The sequence below is a fragment of the Acipenser ruthenus genome, chromosome 4 (assembly GCF_902713425.1).
Source record: "Acipenser ruthenus chromosome 4, fAciRut3.2 maternal haplotype, whole genome shotgun sequence".
In the NCBI taxonomy this organism is placed as follows: domain Eukaryota; kingdom Metazoa; phylum Chordata; class Actinopteri; order Acipenseriformes; family Acipenseridae; genus Acipenser; species Acipenser ruthenus.
The window spans coordinates 4,715,056-4,737,388 of NC_081192.1; the positions used below are offsets into that span (position 1 = coordinate 4,715,056).

Below are 22,333 nucleotides of genomic sequence, written 5' to 3' on the forward strand. Positions count from 1 at the left end.
CCATGTTGTATGCTTTGCAGTTATCCATTTTCAATGTTGCATCCTCAAAAAAGTCAAGTAGGTTAGTTAGACACGATCTCCTTTTCCTAAAACCATGCTGACTGTCTCCATGGATATTGTTACCATATAGGTAATTTTCCATTTTGGATCTTATTATAGTTTCCATAAGTTTACATATAGTAGAAGTCAGGCTTATTGGTCTGTAGTTACCTGGTTCGGTTTTGTCTCCCTTTTTGTGGATCGGTATTACGTTTGCTATTTTCCAGTCTGTCGGTACAACCCCTGTGTCAAGAGACTGTTGCATGATCTTGGTTAGCGGTTTGTAAATAACTTCTTTCATTTCTTTGAGTACTATTGGGAGGATCTCATCCGGCCCAAGGGATTTGTTTATTTTAAGAGCTCCTAGTCCCTTTAACACTTCTGCCTCTGTTATGCTAAAGTTATTTAAAATTGGATAGGAACAGGTCGACATGTGGGGCATGTTGTCCGTGTCCTCCTTTGTAAAAACCTGTCATGTTATTACACAGAAAAGTAATGGTTTGTTAAAAGTACAGCAAACCTCAGCCTGAAAGAAAAGAAGTAAGAAAGAAAAGACGTAAGAAAGAAAAGATGTAAGACCCTACCCTTAGATATCCATAACATGAAGGCACTGACAGGTCAATTAAGATATATTGTTCCCACGTTTGATTGGCTACTCGTCCAGGTCCCCTTGTCTCCCCTTACCAACATACTTAAACTGCAATTACATTAAATTCTAACACAGTACTGAAACTCACAAAAGACTTACAATAAGCATATCTCAGTTTAAAAGCGGTACAGCCCATGCATAGAGCAGAAAGGGGAAAAAAGACGGTAGAGGTTAGTGAGAAAACATTTGCAACTGCAGTGAGCTGGTCTGTGACAACTTAACAGTGCAAAACGCTATTTGCACAGCTGAGTTCAGGCTTCCCAAATAAGAATGTAACATCTGTCTTTCACCAGATCCACCAGGTCACTCATGAGAGTTATTTCTGGATGTGACAACACAACACAAGCACTTGCCAAAACATCCTAGTGCCAAAGTCCATGTCATGTACTGTACTTTAGTAGCAAGTTGACAGGCTTCCAATAAAACACTTATATAGTTAAAACAATATCCAAGAGGAAAACCACGCTTGCATGTTTGGCCCTTTAATTGAATACAAAATAAATACAAATAATAAAACACCAGACTGTGAACTACGGGGAATGACAGAATGATGGATACCCTAATCTAAGAACCTATTGAGGTGCGACCAAAAAGAAGAAAATGCACAGTCTGGTGGTTTATTTATTTTTATTGCATTTTGGCTAGTCCACAAAACAGTGTAACATAGTTACACAAATTAATAAATAAATAACCAGTTGCTTGCCAAAGTATATATGGAAAGATTAGTGTTAAATATGTGTCAAAGGTAGTTTTCAGGGGAGAAGTCAAGCCTCTGTTCAATGCAGTGATTTTTGTTTGGTCCAGCATCCAGAAATATAAAAGTATTTGTTTTATTTGTGAAGATGATGTGGTGTGCCAGCAAATTCCTCTGGTTTTTACCATCTGCAATTAATTATTTGTTTACGAAACCAAACTTATGTATTTGGGAACCGATGCTTACAAACCAAATTTTTTTTGAGGATTTTTTTTTTGGGCTTTCCTTTCCTGTGTATACCGGATGTTCTTTTCTTCTGGATTTTTTTTGGATTATCATCTGTGTGAGACGATAGCAGCGAGGACTGGTAAAATCTTTCCATATTTCTTTTTTTGGGACATGTTTTTTTTCTCAGACTGTGGCACCACCTTATGTACCACCTTTAGTGTGACGAGGTGTAAAAAGCGTTGTGAGAAATGTTCAGTCTTTCCAAAGTCAGCATTTTAATGATTTTTACAGGGATGTTTCATTATATCCCTGTAAAAATCATAAAAAGCTCAAAGCAGATGAATGAAACCAACTACATTTGTCCAACGTAAGTGTCAAGAAAATAAAACAGGCAACAATGTACATTCAACACAACAATCAGTAATACTGTATCTCACTTAAAAGAGGGTCCCGTATGTACAGTACAGTCAGCAGTATTCATTTGAACCCCTTGTTTCCTTTGGTCTATACTGTAGATATCATACACATTCCAGCTACTGACTTAATCAGAGTTAATGGCAGCTAGCGCACTTTCAAGATCTAAGAAAGTAGCGATTTTGGTAAGTACTAATGAATACTTGTTTACTGATGTAACTACATTAGCTGGTTGAAGGAATTCATTTTCTAAAGTGTTCAGAGCTGTGGTTGATTGAAGTTAATTTAGATAGCGTGCAAACTGGACCAGCTATAGACCTGCAGGACAGTATAAATTGGCAAACAGTCTTAGAACGTCAGCTGTCAAAGGGCCACGTCCAAGGGGAGTATGGGCTGTAGCAGTCTATGGACCATACGTCCAAGAGCAGTCTGAGCTGTGGCAGTCTACTTTCTTTAGTGTGGTGGAGAAACTGTTTGAATATTCGAACAAACATTGCTGCAGATGAATCTGAAGGCAAAAGTCCACCATAAATAACATAGATGATACATATTAGAAATAATTATCACAATGCATTTTGCCTTACACCGATTTACCACCTTGCCAGAATGTGTGCGATCGTTTCTGAAATGACAAGTGATGTGTGGGACAGTAGGGATTGACATTAAAATACAAGATCAACAAAGATTAGGCAGAGTGAGTCAGAATCGAGATACAGATGGAGGTATGCTGCACGCTTTCCAAGCACTGGCCCAACTTGCAAGTTACAGTATAGTGATAAGCGTTTTGTTTTGTTGTAATCTTAGTACATTCTGTTATGAGGACTGTAATAAATGGGAACCAAAACGGTGAGTTGTTTTTTCTTGGCCCCCTTTTCTAGATTTTGTTGAAGAGTTTATTTAAGTTAAATCTAAAACATTGCATAAGTAAACCACAGTAATGATATTACTTTATGAAAATGTGTCTTTTGCCACTTTGTTTATTGTGCAGAAACCACAATGCCAGGGATTAAAAAAAAATAAAAAAACATGTACATCATTTCTTTAAGAGTAGTACCTATTACATCAAAAAATTGTTTGACTTAGATTTTTCTGTATTATTTTTTCATAGCACAGTTGTTTCTTTATACCATTTTTTATAACATCATCCCTTTTTTAGGATATCTTGAAACAAAACTCAATCTCTACAGCAATTACTGCATAGTGTAATATTTCTTAATACTTATTTAAGGTTTAACTTAAGTGTTATATTACAGTACATGACTGAGTACAAAGCTTTCAGTATTTTCAGCTTCTTTGTTTACGGTAAATTAGTTATATTTTATCCATTATTTTATCTGGCTTATTTTGTATTTATAAATGTATCGTGTACCGATATGTATACATTTTAAAAGTATTTATTCATTGGCACTCAAATTGTATTTTTTTTTTAAATGTTTCCACCAGGCTGCACATTTGAGTACCTGTACTTTTTTGTTGAGAATTTCACCCCCCTGGTCCTGACAATATCCTCCTCCTCATCTATGCAAAACTGAGAACTGCTTTCTGCCGTGTTTAACAGACATGGGTTGGGCCGAAATGGGACGAACTGGGGTGTTTTTTGTTAGATTTTTTATAACCCACAGTGAAGGCACAATTCATTGGACTTACTGACACACTGGAATAAAATGCAGTTTATCATAGTCGCTCCCGAATGTCAAATCTAAAAACACACACACACACACACACACACACACACACACACACACACATATATATATATATGTAAAAACGTAAGTACAACAACATAGATGGGATTTTGAAAGGTTTGCAAGTTTGAAGTATTTTCTGGAGAAGAATTTAGTTGTAAGAAGGAGTAGTTAAATACTTTTTCTGAGTAGTTTCTTGTTAGTTTTATATAATTAAACTTCTCTTATTCCTTTCTGAAAATGTGTCTATCCACTTGCTTCAAAATAGGGCCTATAATGTTGTGGCCGGATAAGCTTTTAATTGACACATGCTCTCCCAAATATTAAATGACTACTCATTTTTTTTAGCACTCTACCCAGGGTCAAAATACATATATTAATAAATAAATCTTCATCAACAACATTGTGTATTATGGACATTTGCTCCAAATAGCATAAGAAAAGGTTCTTTAAAAGTGTGTTTGGTGGTAGCAGGTGAGCTACCTGAGTAGGGACTTTCTCCAGAGGACTACACATATTTATAAGCTCTTCATCTTCAGTGCTTCTCGCTTGCAGTTTTGATTAATAGAAAATTATGTATGCTCATAGTTTATAGACATAATATCCTAAAGAATACATAGACGGTACTATTTTTAGGCCATAAATCTTAGAGCTATGCAGAGTACCTGTATATGAGTAAGGGCTCTGCTCAGTCAGGTTGGTTGCTCAAGGGAGGGTCTTAAGAGATCAAGTCAGATACAGGATACCATCTCTAGAGAAGCGGTATCGCTCGTACAGAGTGGAATCTGTATTATTAATTGGGTCCTGGCGATCACTGAACACCTTCTCCCCATGAAAAGCCTTTCTTATAATTATAGCACCAACATCTACCACTCTCGGTATAAAAGGTGACACCTTTTTTCAGTTTTAAAAGTCAGGATTAATCTTTGTTAACCTGCTCTGAAGCAGGTTAGTTTAATCGTGATAAATTACCATGGATTTAAGCCTGAGTTATTATTATCTTGTCTTGTGCAATAGACTAAGCCTGACTTTCACAATTAAACCTGGAAGTTATCAGGATAACTCTTTAAACCACTTTTGTGCAATAGGCCCCAGGTGTTGGTATTTGTTGATAACAGCCATTTCCTCAGACAGCTTGAGCTGAATTGATCCAAATGCAGAGGACTCCCAGCTGAGCCAATCACCTTTCATCAAAGCTTCATCTTTAAAGGGAAGGGGGGCAATGGGGCTAGCAGTGCACAACTGACAAAGTGCAATTCATTAGAGTATGCCTTTCTGTACAGCCCTGATGGCACTGAATAAAATGATGCAGAAACTACTGTATAAAATGTCATTTGATCAGTCTTAACACAGTGGGATGTATCCTTTTAGCCTACAGATATTGATCTACTTAGTGTACCGGAATCATACTGCTTCAGAACATAGAATTGTTCAAATCTTTCAAATTATCTCTTTTTTAATGTATTGTAATAGCAACTGAATCTCACTTACCATAAATAGCTTGCATACACTAAAGCCTAGAAGTGGCATCTGTGTTTTCGGCAAAGTCCGTTTTTTTTAATTTATTTTTAGAAAGTAGAGCACAGAGAAGATTTGTAGTAAACATGCACCATTTTAGTGCAAAACTCAACAGGATTCAAATGACATTCATTCACTCACTGATGATTTCTGTGTCTTGTAAATAACAGCACCGTTTGCTTTCATCTGGTCGCCACATTGTTTTTGATTCAGGTCTGAGTCTCGCTTTTCCAATTCACTGGTGAGCGGTGACTTAGGGTTGTCTTTTCCAGTGTTGGAATGTCTTAGGCTGAAATGAGTCTAAAAGCAAGAATTAAAGGCTGGAGCAGCACGAAGCACAAAAGTGGAAGACTAACGATTGATTCTCTATGGGTAGATGGGATTAGGAGGGACCCAAGGATGAAGCAATGTGGTACAGTATGTATTTTAACACAAAATGTGGCATATGGCCACAGACCTCTCCTCAATGTATTTCTATTTTATTGTTTTTATTTTTATTTTTTTTTATTTTTTTTTTAAATGTCAATTAATAAACCCCCTGTAGGATTAATCATGTACAGCAAAAACTTAATTATCTGAATTTTGATTTTACAAACACCTCATGTTTTTGTGCATCATCTCCATGCCCTGTTGTCATGGAGACAATGTGGTAATCTGCACTGTATCTCTGGTATTTACAATACTGCAGTACATGTTATATATTTAGGTACACACTTAGATCCATTGCTATTTTGATCCTAAAAACAAATACTTGTGTATGTGTGGCAGTCTGGCTTGCAGTGGTGATGTCACAGACCAGGAAGTAACTGAGTCAAACAATGGATGGGCGGGTGAAACTGAGTGCAACGGCACTCAGCTGGATTTATTAATAATTAAACAAAAGATTTAAACAAAACACAAAACAAAAAGGCACAAGGGCCAAACGAATAAACAGACAAACAAATAAGTGACGTGCTGGCTAATCCAGCACGTTTTAGCAATTGTTATCGTCTGCTCTCTGCTCTCTCCGCTCTCCGTACTCTCCTCTGTACACACACTCCCCAACCGAACGGACAGCTGCAGGTTCTTATACTCTGGCCGAGGGGTTAACTAGCTGTTAATTATCTTATTACCCCTTGGCCAGAGTCTGCATGCGTTTGGTAAGGATGCATGACTGTCAGCTAGTTAAATAATCAGTAGCTGATCAGTCATGCATCCTCACGAGGTTTATAAATATAAATAATAAAAGACGCGGCACTTTTAACTGCGCCGCAAACAAAAATACAAATAATAATACATAGGGGCGGGACACTCCGCCACAGTCTGTTACAATTAAAGTCTGCTCATAATGAAAGCAGTGCATACACTTCAGAAGAGGTACAGTCGGTAGATTTATACGTGTTCAAAACACAATTTTAATACCTTTTATTCTGTATTGTTTTTTTAGTACTCTAGTAGTGCTGAGTGATCCAAATCTTAGACTTATCAATATTACAAAACCTCTGCTCCACAGTGCTTGGGGCACACAAGTGGTGAAAGACACATTGCTAATATCCTGAAGGTCAGTATTGTAAACATTGTACTGCATAGCAAGGGTGTATCACATGGAGAATCTCAATCTGCAGGAAGCTTATCTGCCCTTCCTTCCAAGTCATCAAATTAAACAACCAGCCAACATTAGCCATTCCATCTCTAAGGATCTTCATTAACAGGGAAAGAGATTACCCCTCATGAAACAGCAATGGATGTGTGTGTGTGTTACTTTTCAAAACCATCAGAAACTGTAATTGCACATTGATTCTAAGTTGACAGAAAGATGCCACTGTATGAGTAAACCTAGAGATCTTTAAAGTTGTTAATAAGGGTCTTAGGCTTCAACGTGTGCGATGACATTTAGAAAGGCATTGAAATTCCTTATGAGTATCTGATTGTATTTAACTTGCACTGTGTGTTTGTTTGCTCCAGCCTTGCTTTATTGGAACCCTCTGTGCAACAGGTCCTGGGAAACAGAGTCAAAGCATTAGGTCTTTATTATTCGAACACCACAAAGTCACATGACCACATGAGATCTTAGCAGTTGTAAAGGGGCAACGGTGGAATACCAAACTCATCTTGGAGAGATGTTTAAATACAGTGACTGCACTCCGATGCACAGATCTTTAAAACCTTGCTACTAAAAGAATCAAATGTAATCTATACCAGAGGTTCTCAACCCTGGTCCTGGGGACCCACTGTCCTGCTGGTTCTTGTTCCAACTGAGCTCTCAATTACTTAATTGAAACCTTCATTGAACTATAATTTGCCTAATCAGAGCTTTTTAATTATTTTAAACAGTTGGATGTCCCAAGTTAAATATAAATGATATAAGGAACTTGAATTCTCCAACTTTTTGTAAGCTAAACAATTAAAAAAAGTCAAATTAAGCTAATTATTATGGAACAAAAACCAGCAGGACAGTGAGTCCCCAGGACCAGGGGTGAGAATCACTGATCTATACTACTGTGGTTTCTAGATTGTCCGCTGTTTCAATCGGCCCAAAAATGTAGATACTTGCTCAATTTATTTGATGTTTTATGACTGTCAGTCAAATCTAAACACTGCAGCTTTCATACAGTAGGGCGGGCCAGTCAGAATTAAACATTTGCAATTGCTATCTTTCTGTGTCTCCGAAGCAAAGAAGAGAGAAAAAAACACATATGGTAACCAGCTCAAAAAAAAAAAGAAATCTCACCTGTCATGTTTGTATTAGTGTGAGCCTGAGAGATCTGACCATTTTTATGCATACACCACTCTTTTTACCCAGTTGGTTAAAAATCAAGGCAGGCAGAAAAAATAAAGGACATTCTACAGCAGGGATCAGTCCCAGAGCAGGGGCAGAATGCAATATGACTGTGTCCCAGCGACATGCTCTTCCTTATCTACAGTCACCAGCGGTTGCTAATGAGAGCTTTCATGTTCAGACCAATTACTTGAAATATTAAACATCCATCTTCTGGTGCATTTACACATGAAAGACAGCAGTGACTCATTCCAGCCATTCCGTTGCAGTGAATGCCAGCACATTCAGGGCAGGGTGATGGAAACACACGTAGCAGCACTGGGTGGCCCTTACAGTATATACATGGTATAAATATTAGCAAACCTTAAGAAACCCCCCCCCCCCCCAAAAAAAAGGAACGAAACAATCATGGACGGGGTGTCATATCTGCGGTACTTATTACTGCAGCAATGGGTGGCTAAGTGATTATTTTTTTGTCTGGACTATCAGCAGCGTCATGCTGGTGATATCAGTGTCAGAACTATGGCTGTTGCCATGGCGATGCTATGCTGAAATATTTTTGCAGCTTGTGTTAACGATAGCATAAGAACAGGGAAAAAAACAAGAAGCCTGCTGGAATGGAAATTAGACTCTTGATCATTTTTCTACATTGGTGATTGGGGTAGTCAGGTTATGTTTGTTTTTGGAATATTTATTTTTGGATGTGTATTATGCATACAAATTAGTCATAGTTGAAACAAAATATTTAAGTATATTTTGTGTTTAGGAAGAATGCACTGCGCTGTATACATATTGTAGATATACCGTTGCTGTATATAAAACCTCAAACACCTTCAGCAGCTATAGTGCTCAATCAACAAACCAGAATGTTACCATTTACATTTTGTTTGCTGCAAAAGTCAGTATTACATAAACATCAGTTAATGTGTACAATGTGTTCTTTGAAACGTCCAGTATAATAATTTATGTTATGGTTGCTATAGGCAGCCCCCCCAAGCAGTTTCCAAAGTGACTGTATTCACCAGTTTTGAGACCCATCCATGCTATAATGATGTTAGAAACCCCACCACATGTTCCCTTTTACAGCTCAACAGCAAGTGCAGCTGCAGCACCAGCCTGCATACAAACCTTAACTGTGTAGCTCAACATAGTCCAAATGACATCAAATATCACCCTTCACTTTCTAGATGACACTGCTTTTCTTTGTGTGCTTCTGTATAGCAATCTAGTGTGAACACGGGTGGACTGCATCATTAAAACTGTAGAAAAACTGTTTTTGTCATTTAATTTCAATTACTGTGCAGCTGTGTGCATGTTGTCAACCGGTAATGAATATCTTGCTTGTCGACATAAATCGACAACTCTTCTCCTACAGAGAAAAATTGACAAATGCACAGTGAATAAAATCGTAGTTACTTCAATGTTATATGCAACAAAGATCTTGTCGGGGCAGCAGTGTGGAGTAGTGGTTAGGGCTCTGGACTCTTGACCGGAGGGTCGTGGGTTCAAATCCCGGTGGGGACACTGCTGCTGTACCTTTGAGCAAGGTACGTTACCTAGTTTGCTCCAGTAAAAACCCAACTGTATAAATGGGTAATTGTATGTAAAAATAATGTGTTATCTTGTAACAATTGTAAGTCGCCCTGATAAGGGCGTCTGCTAAGAAATAAATAATAATAATGTAGTCATGTATTTTTATTTATGCGCCATTGCATACCACACAGCATGATTTAAGCGAATGTTAACTTTCCAAAGGTAGATTTATCAAAAGCCTTTCTGTATCCTACTGTTTAATGAGCAAATATATATATATACATATGGAGCATTATTTCTATCTGAATGCAAATCTCTTAAATCTGTATTATTTTAATGAAACCAACTAAGTAGCTAAACAGACTGCTGTATTGCAGCAGCAGGAATGAGATTATGCCTTGGATTAATGCGGTTGAATCATTTTATTAAAAATCATCATCTGTAATTCCACTGTGTATTCAGTCACCCCATCCAACAACAACAAACATAATTAATGTACTATTGGTTATATCCATAACTTTAAATATAAGACATTTTTCTAGTCTGAAAGTTTGTCTACAGGATTAGGATGTGTATTTTATTTTTATTCAAATTGTTCATTTAGATTTCAAAGCCTTCATTATAAATGCAGAGGCAAAATTGGATTCCATACAATACAATTATAAAAAACATCCCCCTACTCCTAATAATTCAATGGGGGTCCTTGCATTTCCATCTCATCCAGACAGAAGGCCCACAGCAATGTTTTGTGTCAAGTACTACTTCAGCTTGTTATTGTGGGCTATACTAGGATTTCAGTGCCATTACATGTGCACTTTTACCATCCCTACTTTTTGTTCTTAAAATATTAAAGGTAGGGCCTTTGACGAGGCTGAATAATGATTTTGCAACGTCCAAAGCATTGCTGGTTATTGCAAAAAGCGTTTTAAATTGAATACTGTCATTACAAGAAATTTGTAACCTAGCAACCAGAAAAAATTGACTCAAAATGACCCTTTAATATTTTAATATTGGCACAGTTCTATCACTCTAAATGCAAATTGTTTTCAACATGTACTGTATTTGTCTGAGCAGTCCAAATGCTTCAAATTTTTTGTTCGCAGCTCGCAGCGGTTTTATCTTAGCACTGCTTTGCCATTGCTACATATACAAGCATCTGTCAGTTGCAGCATTATCTTCAATTTGACTGCAGAAGCCTATCCATTTTTCACACTGAGTGGCAGAGTTCAACTAAAAATTAAGACACCCGTATGTTCGAATGTAGGCTTGATTGACATAAAGCTATCTAGTTTGTATTAAAATGGCTAGAGGTATTAACATGCCTTCAAATGATGTCTATTAAACACTGTAACAGAGTGGCGGTGGGACAGAGCCGAGCAGAGACAGAGTTGCTGCGGGTGGGGTGGGGGGTGGTTGGGGCAGCCAGTAATTTTAAACACTGTTTCCTCAACTTTTTTCTACAATACTTTCAGCCTGCTAGATCCCAAAAGGGACATGTGATTGAGACTGGGCGACTGCAGGCCGCCCAGGTGGTTGCGGACAAGCACATGTCTCTCTTGAACCGTCTGCTAATTTTTTTGCCAGGCCAGCAACTCTAAAACTTTCATGTGGCGACCCTTCCATGAGAAGCTCCACACATCTTGCACACCTCGGCCATTTCACACAGCGCCCCAGCCCAGGCTGGATGCTTTCGTGGAGACAACCTCCCTTCTGGTGACACTGCCCAGTGCTACGCCTTGGCATAGATGGGCAGGTTGTTTCCACCAAGAGAGTGCCCCTAGACAGAGGTGGGACACTGTCAATAGGCGGTCGCGATTCAATGTGGGCTGGAAGACCCTGCGATTGAACCAGTCCTGCAGAGGGCGCATATGCAGGAGACCCAATGGATAGGTCTGGGAAGCTGCTGCCATCAGACCCAGAAGTTTCTGTAACGTCATTATCATTTGTGCTCTGTTGAGATGAAAGTGATCCAAACAGGTGGCTATTCTCTGTGTTCTGCCATCCATCAGAGTTACCAGCATGGACCCGGAGTCCAAGCACACTCCGAGATAGGAGGCTGTTTGGAAAGGTGTGAGCTGGCTTTTCACATGATGCGGTTTGAGTATCAATGGGGCCAAATAGCTTCCATGCACTTCGAGAAGGCATGTGGAGCTAGAGAGAGGCCGAAAGGCAAGGCATGGAACTCGTGTGCTGTTCCCTGAAAGGCAAACCGCTGGTACTTCCTATGCGCTGGTTTTATGGGGATGTGGAATTAGGTGTCCTTGAGGTCAACTGTGGACTGTGGCCTGATTGACTGCAACAGTCATTGCATTGTCAACATCTTGAACCGTCTTCGGTTTAGAACAGGTTGTCTGAGGTTGAGTATCTCAAAGGGGTCTATCATGCGAATAGCCCGTTTTTGCAGCAGAGCTGTCACCTCCTGAGACACCGCAGCGGCATCTTGTGGCCTGTGACTGATGTTGTAGTCACGCCCCAAAAGGGAGAGGGACCGTGCTTGAATAGCAGCAAATAGCCAGTGCTCTAGATGGCTCCCTGAAAAGGGGCTTTGGGCCTGAGGTAACAAACCCCTAGGGCTGCGGTTTCGCCTGTGGCTTATCTTGCGTCTTCTGTCTTTGCAGAGGGCAGCAGAACCTGTTATGGACTCCGCAGTGAGGAGCCACGGGTCCCGAGCACTGCCTTTGGCCGGCACTGCTTATTAGGGCAGGCAGCATCCTTGCATAACAGCACCAAATTAAGCGCCTGGACCAAGGCAGCAATGTAAGCCTCAACCGGCGGAAATTGGGCCAGTCCCAGCTTTTCCACATTATGCACCCTATATAGGGCATCCAATGTACGGGATGTTGCCAGATGGTCCCAGGATGACTGGATTTCATATAGAAAATCCAGGTGAACTGGGGGTGATATGGGAGAGGTGGAAGGCTCATCATCAAAAATTGATTGCCTTGTTTCCCCTGCTGTGGGCCGGAGCACTTGCAAAGTTGCAGTGGCCCTCTTGATTAGTGATATGAACTCTGCCGACAGGGAGAGCTTTACTGCTGGGACGTGCTGTCTGACTCCACGTCGTCAGGTGGGAAGGCCAGCTCCTGTTCGCCCACCTCCTCAGAGGCGGCGATGGACAGTATGTCCTCCTGAGGCCAATCTGTAGAGCAAATGGCGCCGAGCATTCCCGCAGCAATTTACAATAACAGTTTCCTTGTGGGAAACAGCTGCCCAGATTTTTTCCATGTGCTCTGAGTCTGCTGATTGCCTGGAATGGTGACTCTTCCTCCTCAGGGTGGGAGGGGATAGAGAGCCACAGCTCGAGGAGGATGAAGAAGAACGTGACGCTTTCCTGCCTGGACTACATTCCTGGGTGCGTCATCCGCTATCCCTTGGCACAGAGTCATAGGGTGAGGATGCAGCCACCACTCCAAGAGAAGATGATGGGGGAGAGTGCTAAGCAGGAGTAAGGGAAAAAGAACGTTCCTTACAGCTGTGGGACCACCTCTTCTCAAGCGTGCATTGGAGAAAGGGACACAACATTTGCAGAAGCTGCAATTAACCAGTGCCCCCTTGGAATGCTCTGGCCCCACACAGGAAGAACACCTGTTGTGCTTGTCCTCCGTAGGCAGATTGGCCTTGCATATCTCACAGGGATGGAACCCGGGCATGATGCAAGGAGCAAGCAGTGCAATGTACAGTACAAGCTTGTACAGCTGGTGCCTGCCTCAGTCTGCTTTTATATATTGACTGGGCAGGTCAAGACCCTAGCGGGAGCGGTTTGGTGACGGGTTGGAACTGGGTCGGTACTGTGGCAGTATCGGGTCAGTTCAGTACCAGTTCGATGTACTTAACACCAGGTCAGTACTGTTTCGGAACCGGTTCAATACTGGTTCGGAACCTGGTCGGCACCAGGTCGGTTCGGTAACTTTAGCACCTGGTCGGAGCCGGGTCGGTGCAGTACTGGTTCGGAGACTTTAGCACCAGTACGTTACCGGGTCGGGAGTGGAAGCTGGTCAGTGACCTCGGTACCGGCGGTATGGGTCTACCTGGTAGCAGTTACAGCGGGTGGCAATGTACAGACAATGTAAAAGCCACTGGCTTTTACTATCTGTAAAACAGAAATAAAACAATGGGAAAAAAATCTTTCTCTGTTTCAAAAAACAGTAATTTAACAATTACAAATACATAAATATATATATATATATATATATATATATATATATATATATATATATATATATATAACTTTCTCGTATTGGCAAAAGCAACAAAAACGAGACAACAATAAGCTGCAGCCAGAGCTATGCAGCCTGGGGGGAGAGCACAAAGTCAGCTGACTTATGATGCTGGGTCCCAGGGAAGGAGTGACTTGAACCGCTGGCTTAATGTGGGGCACAAGGCTGCAACGGGATGTAACCAGCAACAGACTGTAGTGCACACAAATACACAAAAAAAGAAAAACTATTGCAGTGATTCATTTTATCACATAAAAACTGTGTAAAAACTAAGGCTGCTCCGATTAACAGATTAATTGGACCGATTAATCAACCAAAGAGTTGATAGCAGATTCTTTTTTTTTTTTTTACAATTTAAATCGCATGCAGAATTTTATTTTTTTTTATATAAAATGAAAATCAACCAATAGAAGATCTGCATTTTCTCCGCGGCAGTCCAATCATAAGTGAGCGGAGGCGGGACATAAACAGTTGAAGGTATTCTCCATTTTAGTTGAAGGCCTTGTGAGTTGAACCAATGGGAAAATCAAAGATCTGCCCTGATTTTGCAGCTGTCCAATCATTAGTGAGCATAGGCGGGACATAAATATGCTAGGGTAAGGGCATAAGAATAGCTGAATTTCGTGCGATATTGCTAATATTATAGAGACTGTTATTGAAAATTATATTGAGAACGTCAAAGTAATATTTAGAATTGCTCTTTACAAATTAAAAAATAAATTACAGACAACAGAGACATCATAGTCGATTTGGTTACAAATCAATCTTCAAGAACAGCTTTCTTAGAAAAATTTGAGATTGTTAAAAAAGGGAGCTATATACCACAAATACACTGGAAGAGAAAGGATATACTCGCCACTTCCAACATTCAAATTATGAAAGGTATCCGTGGCTTATCAGTAGCTGTCAATTAAAAAAAAGTATACTGCTGAATTGTCTTTTGTTCAGTACACAAAAGGCGATATGGAACAGTACTGGCTACAGCAATCTAGGATGTCTATCGAAGTCAGCACAAAAACATGAGCATTCCCAAAGTCACTTACGAGTCACTGTTACACAAAATTTTTGGACAAATCCAGATTGATGTTCAACTGGATCAGCAGAAGCATAGGGATATAATACATCACAATGAGCAAGTTAGATAAAATTGTGAGGTTCTTAAACGCTTGATTGATTCTGTTGTTTACCTTGGCAAGTAAGCGCTGGCATTCAGAGGGCACGATGAAGGCACCAATTCCTCAACTACAGGCAATTATGTGGAATTACTTTCTCTGATTTCTGACTACGACAGCATGTTAAGCAATCACTTGTCAATAGCCACAGTATTCTCGGGTACCTCTAACAAGATTCAGAACGAATAAAAGCAGAAGTACAGGAAGCCAAGTATGTAGCTTTAATGGGAGATTAAACAACCGAAGATGGAAACACAGCTCAGCTGTCTTGTGTTTTCAGGTATGTGACTGACAGTGGCCTGAAAGAACATACGAACATAAGAACATAAGAAAGTTTACAAACGAGAGGAGGCCATTCAGCCCATCTTGCTCGTTTGGTAGTTGTTCTGTGAAAATGTGTTACATTTACTCTATTGATTTTTTAGTATTGCTATACAGGACAGCAGCTATAACATCGTTACCTTATATTAAAAATGTGCACGGATTAATCTACCAATTAATCAACTAATGCCCATAAAGTAACCGATTAAATGTTTTAATCGAGTGACAGCCCTTGTAAAAACATAGTAAATGTGAAATATATACAGATATTATACTGATCTGAACAAGGCTGTCCGTCAGGTCAGTCCTTTTGATCCCTCGGGGGCGGGGTCACGACTGTGTCACAGGCTCAAAGGAGCAGCTTTGGTATACAACCTTCAGGATTCAGGTCTTTAGGAGGTAAACACCCATTCGGTAACGGTTACATTTCATACTTGAAAGGGAATCATAAGTCATGTATTATATTTTCTGTTTTTATCTTGAAAGTAAGCCATGTAGTAATAAACGTGGTCAGAAAGGCCACATAGCGTATATTGTTAACAACAAACATTGTTTTACTCACAGAAAAAGTAACACACATTGCATTAGTGAATATTTCTTTACTGCAATGAGGAGACAAACAACTGAAAATGTAGTCAGTAGATGAGTTACAATATAACAAAACTGGATAAACAAATACTGCATAACTACAAAGCACATAAATATACTGTAGGTGAACTCCCCTTTGTTTTACCTGTCATACTGCAGGACTGCATTTATGTGCCCCTATGAACTATATAGGGTATCCCCAAGGTTTCCCTGAAGACTTTGCAATATGCCAAGTAAACAGTCGCCCAAGGAGTTCTGATGAACTCACAAGTCGGGCCCTTGAGGTTTTCACTGCTGTAATCCAACTTGTTTTCCTCTGCCCTTGCTTGCTTTAACCTCTCTTTGAGGGATACACTGCACTGCGGTGTTCAACACAACATGTTTCTGATGAATATGCCAGCCCATCCCAACTGATTTCAATCTGATACCAGACAAGAGCTTTTTTTCACAGATACTCTGAGATATATAGAATGGGGGAGGTGTTGCCCAAATATTCAGCGACAAACATTTTCTCTTTGTCTTTTGCAGCAGATATACTGTAGAACCCACTGTCCTGCTCATCACTATCTTTTGCTTGGCTGGTTTTGTGTCGTAGCAACTGATATGAGCCTGGAGGCCCAAAGGAGATCCCGGGCTGCTCTGCTCAGGGGGCTGGAGACACGTGGCTGTTGTTGTTCTTCAAAGTGCAGAGAGCAGCTGATACATAACTTATACATCACATCTACTGCATGTGCTGGTGGGATCTGTTTCTTTTGAAATTATTATTTAGTGTTAAACTAAAAAAAAAAAAAAAAGATGATCCTGTACAGTATAACTAAACTAAGTAACTAAGTTTGACAGCACCTAGAGTATGTGCTGTATTTCTCATAGGGATTTCTGTAGTTGTTAACTACATCAGGGTTTAGCCAGGCAAGGCCGAATGTTCTGCTACTCGTACATATATTCTTTCTGAAGTACCAGCATTTTTTATTTTTAATGAGTCAGTTTATTTGCCTGCTATGTAATGGTGTCCCTTCTCAGTTATTTAGGACTGTTTGGCATATTCATTGAACCCAATGTGTCCATGAAGGTGATGCAGAACTCTGTTCACCCCATAATTTAGTTATGGTAAACATGGCGTGCCTCAGAAAGACACAGATCTTGTGAAATATTCTTGAATTGGGAGCCTCAGTAGGCTAAATTTAAACAATTATCACGGCATATTTTTTTTTTGTATCTTCTCCACACGGCTGCACCTCACCACCGTTTGATAAACATGAGACTAGCTGAAATGAAAAAGACAAGCAGACACGAAACAGACCACAGAAGCCTTTGATGAACTAATAAGGTAACACTTCAGACTCCTTCAAGCTTTGGAGGACACCTTCTTAAGATGTTATCCATTGCCGGAACAGATCTCCATGCTATACATCCTTCTTTAGCACACACTTCATTTCCTCATTACAATTCCTTCTTCAATTAAACTGATATCGTAATTTACAGAAGGCGCCATAAAAGATGAAAAGGACTCAAAAGACATGCTATTCTGAGAACTGCTTTAATGGAAATAATAATGCCATTTTCTCTGGATGTTGCCATTTTTGGTGCTTGCAGCATTAAACTTGTCTAATTTTACATTTCAGGTCTGGTTCAGTATTTTACAGCATATCATTAAGTGGTCTGGTATACTGTATCTACAACAAAGAAGGCAAAATTAATGTTGAAATTAAGAGATACAGCTTACTGCCCCAAGTTGAAATAGAGGAATGCTTTTAATTTCCAAACTGGTCCCTGTTGGAAGCATCATGGATGATTGAATCGTTACACTATTTTAGTGATGGTATGATTCAAACAAAATAAGTTACTAATTGTGAGAAGATACTAGTGATGCCTAACGAATTCATAAAATAAATTAATATGCAAAGTAAAACCTTAAAATTACCTTGTGGATTTTTACACTTATAACCGACTCTCCTCAGATTACTGCCTCCTATGTTTTATATAAATAAATAAATAAATTAATTAATTACTTAATTAATTAATAATAATAATAATAATAATAATAATAATAATAATAATAATAATAATAATAATAATAATAATATCTTTATTTTTATATAGTACCTTTCATAGTGGACCACCATCACAAAGCGCTTTACTGAGGTAGGCTGTCAACTGTGCATTATATGCAGAGTTACTAACAATAGGACATTGATTTATAATAATAATATCTTTATTTTTATATAGCACCTTTCATAGTGGAGAACCATCACAAAGTGCTTTACAGAGGAAGGCTGTGAACTGTGCATTATAAGAACATAAGAAGAACGAGAGGAGGCCATTCAGCCCATCTTGCTCGTTTGGTTGTTAGTAGCTTATTGATCCCAGAATCTCATCAAGCAGCTTCTTGAAGGATCCCAGGGTGTCAGCTTCAACAACATTACTGGGAAGTTGGTTCCAGACCCTTACAATTCTCTGTATAAAAAAGTGCCTCCTATTTTCTGTTCTGAATGCTGCTTTATCTAATCTCCATTTGTGACCCCTGGTCCTTGTTTCTTTTTTCAGGTCGAAAAAGTCCCCTGGGTCGACATTGGCTATACCGTTTAGGATTTTGAATGTTTGAATCAGATCGCCGCGTAGTCTTCTTTGTTCAAGACTGAATAGATTCAATTCTTTTAGCCTGTCTGCATTCGACATGCCTTTTAAACCCGGGATAATTCTAGTTGCTCTTCTTTGCACTCTTTCTAGAGCAGCAATATCCTTTCTGTAACGAGGTGACCAGAACTGAACACAATATTCTAGGTGAGGTCTTACTAATGCATTGTAAAGTTTTAACATTACTTCCCTTGATTTAAATTCAACACTTCTCACAATATATCCGAGCATCTTGTTGGCCTTTTTTTATAGCTTCCCCACATTGCCTAGATAAAGAGTCAACATAAACTCCTAAGTCTTTTTCATAGATTCCTTCTTCAATTTCAGTATCTCCCATGATATTTATAATGCACATTTTCATTGCCTGCATGCAATACTTTACACTTTTCTCGATTAAATGTCATTTGCCATGTGTATGCCCAGTTCTGAATGCTGTCTAGATCATTTTGAATGACTTTTGCTGCTGCAACAGTGTTTGCCACTCCTCCTATTTTTGTGTCGTCTGCAAATTTAACGAGTTTGCTTACTATACCAGAATCTAAATCATTAATGTAGATTAGGAATAGCAGAGGACCTAATACTGATCCCTGTGGTACTCCACTGGTTACCTCGCTCCATTTTGAGGTTTCTCCTTTTAAGTACTTTCTGTTTTCTACATGTTAACCACTCCCTAATCCATGTGCATGCATTTCCTTGAATCCCTACTGTGTTCTTCTGTCCTGCCTGTCTTTCCTATACAGTGTGTACCCACTAATATTATATTCGTCTCTATCACTCTCAGACAATGAAGTTTCTGTAACACCTATCACATCGTAATTACTTGTTAGTGCAGTAGCTTCAAGTTCTAACATTTTGTTTCTCAGACTTCTAGCATTAAGATAAATACATTTAATGGCTGTCTTACCTGAGTTGTTGCCTTTGTTTTGATGTGGTCTCCCTTCTGTTTTTTTTTTTGTTTTCTCCCCCCTTCCTTCTAGTTTAAATGCTTCTGGACCTCCTCAAGGATTCTTTCTCTTACAGAGTCACTTACAATAGGACTTGCAGAGTCACTTACAATAGGACATCGATTTAACATCTCATCCGCAGGATGGAGCACAAGGATGTTAAATGACTTGCTCAGGGTCAAACATTGAGTCAGTGGCAGAGGTGGGATTTGAACTGGTGACTGTCAGTGGCAGAGATGGGATTTGAACTGATGATCTTCTGGTTACAAGCCCTGGACTTTAACCACTGGACCACACTGCCTCCAGTTTTAAAGTTTTCTTGGAGAAAAGCAGACCAGACGCTGTACATTTTACACAATGCGTATATCATATAGATTTAATTTTGACTAATTTACCCACAATACATCTCACGTGAACTGAAGGTCAGTTGGCATCCTGCGATCACATGACCAAGCCAATTGTCAGTTTACACCAAGGAGCTCTACAGGTGACATCAGAGAGAAACTGGCCCAATAAAACACAGAAGATCATACACTATAGGTAATTGTGGGGTAGATTTTTACCTGTTGATTTTTCTGTACGGGCAGAGTGGTGGCTGGGAAACAACGGAAATGCCACCTGCAAACTGCTTTCCTTTCTTTATTTCATTTAAAGAATATGCCAGAGAGCAAACAACTCTGTGTAACTTCACACAATCAAATACCTTTAATTTGTGCGCAGTGGATTCACATGGATGCTTTGTTGTGGTAGAAGAAACATACCCATCGAAAAGGCAATACTGGATACAACAAAAACCTATTACAAGCTGGGTCAAAGACAAATCATCAGAGATCCTGATTATAAGCTATGTGTAATGATTCCTGAAATGACCCTTTTAAAAGTTTGACACATTTTGCAGCTCTCCCATGCTTTAGCATGTTTTTATTTTTATTTTTTATTATGCCTACCCATTCCTCGCAGGCTTTACAATGCTCACCTATACTTTACCATGCTTTCACTATGCATTTTTACACTTAGTTATTCTTTTATTGTGGTAAGCATTTATAAGAGGGCGGCTAACAAATGATGTCTCTGAAGCCCTTGATTTTGCTATTTATCTCCCACTAAACTGTAAAAAGTCACATTTTTTATTTTATTTTGATGACTTGACCACTGCCTTTGCATGTAGATGGTGAAAGGCATCCTCACTGATGCCAAGTGGTCAGCTGTTATCTGGACAATTGCAATGCTGACCAGATCTTTGGAACATAATTAAGAAATTCTAGAAAATGTGCATCCAACAGAAGCCATGGACACACAGAGTTCGATAAACTCATCAATGTGCTCAGTGAGGCAAGGCATTACTGACAAACTATCCACTGCCTCATTTCCATGAACGTAGTGATTGTGGTGGGCAAACATGTTTTTAAAAATTACTAAAGAAATGGACTCACTTTTACAGCCTGTAATCTAACTACCATCAAAGCATGTGGAAATGAATCTATTCTCAATTCCAGTCGTGATCCCTGTATTTTGTTGTTGTTGTACTATATACACTAAATGGTGCTGCGTATTTTGCTGCAATTATATTTAGATTTCTATCCCTATGTTTATATGGTTTCCAGAACACAAACTAACCAAATGCTTGATGTCATTTGCACTTTTCCTTAGTCCATCTTATCCCATCATGAAGATCCAGCCAAGTGCTCTTTTCCGCCACAGCCTGCCAGCATCCCCCTCCTGTCCAGCAAGCGGCTGTGGCTGCAGAGGAGGGATCTGTGTTAATTTCCTGACTTCTCAGCCAGGAAGACAACTGAACCATACCTTAGTAAATAAAACAAGACATCCAGAACCTCACTATATATCCATGCAGTGTCCATATTCGCAGTGTCGACAGCGAAGAAGAGGCTCGTTCAGGTCATGCATACTGAATGAAACTTGTGAAGTGAGCGACTTAATTCAAAGTGCACCCTTAAAACCTTGAATATCAATCAGTGTAGAACGGGTGGATGTAAAAAATAAATACAGCTAGTGCTGGTTCAGTAAGATGTCCTCACCTGCCAAAAGACAAGTGCCCATTTTAAAGTCTTTCATGCAATTCTAGAAATCTCATGGCCTGGGAAATGTCACAGCCTTGCATATGAATGTTTGAGTCTTCATAAAGTAATACTGCTAAAGGCTACAGATGCAATTTTATCACAACAAAATGGATGAAGAGGCCTAAATGTGTGTTGAAGGAGTTAGTTATGATGATTACAGGGATTTCAGTACAGCATAGTATATAATTCCCTGAGAAAGAAACTGAATAAACCATATTTCAGTAACCACTTAACTACAGAGAGTACCAAGTAGAGCACACATTTAAATACATGTTGAATTAAAGCTGTAACCCCATAGCACCACATGCACCAACAATATATATCCCCAAACAGCTGAGTAAAACAGGGTTATCAGACTAACAGCCAGACCAGTACGATTAATTTCTACTAAGAATTCAGTCAAATGTGCACCACCGCCTGCCCTGATGCTACTGGCCAGTTACACGAACTGAAACTGACAGTACACTTCAGCTTTAATCAGGTATGAGTCACACCTATTAAGAGCTTAAGCACAGAAGCGTAACATTTTATTCTCCCACATAAGAGTGCAGCATACACAATGAAATTACAAAAGTAGTTTAACCCTTTCTCCTTTGAATAGTCTGCTGTTAAATCATAAGAGAGAGAGGAGGAGGAGAGAAAAAAAGCTTGATTGTGCCCTGCATGGCCAGAGTACTGCATGACTTTCTGCAGTGAAGGACAAACTATTCCTCCCTCCTCCAGACCCCTTTCTGGTTAGAGTCAGCCTGGAAGCAGACGCTCTACACACATTCCCTAAGATCTGTTTTAGTGATGGGTTGTGGAGCACTGCTTACAGTTTATAACTTGGCCAAAAATGACATATACAGTAGGGGCCCTATT

At 39.5% G+C, this 22,333-nt stretch overlaps 1 protein-coding gene across 2 annotated transcripts in view; it reads right to left on the bottom strand.

The window, feature by feature from the left end:
• Positions 1-22,333, bottom strand: part of LOC117399920 (gamma-aminobutyric acid type B receptor subunit 2-like) — a 311,468-nt gene that overhangs the window by 70,597 nt on the left and 218,538 nt on the right. The gene's annotated exons all lie outside the window — the stretch shown is intronic.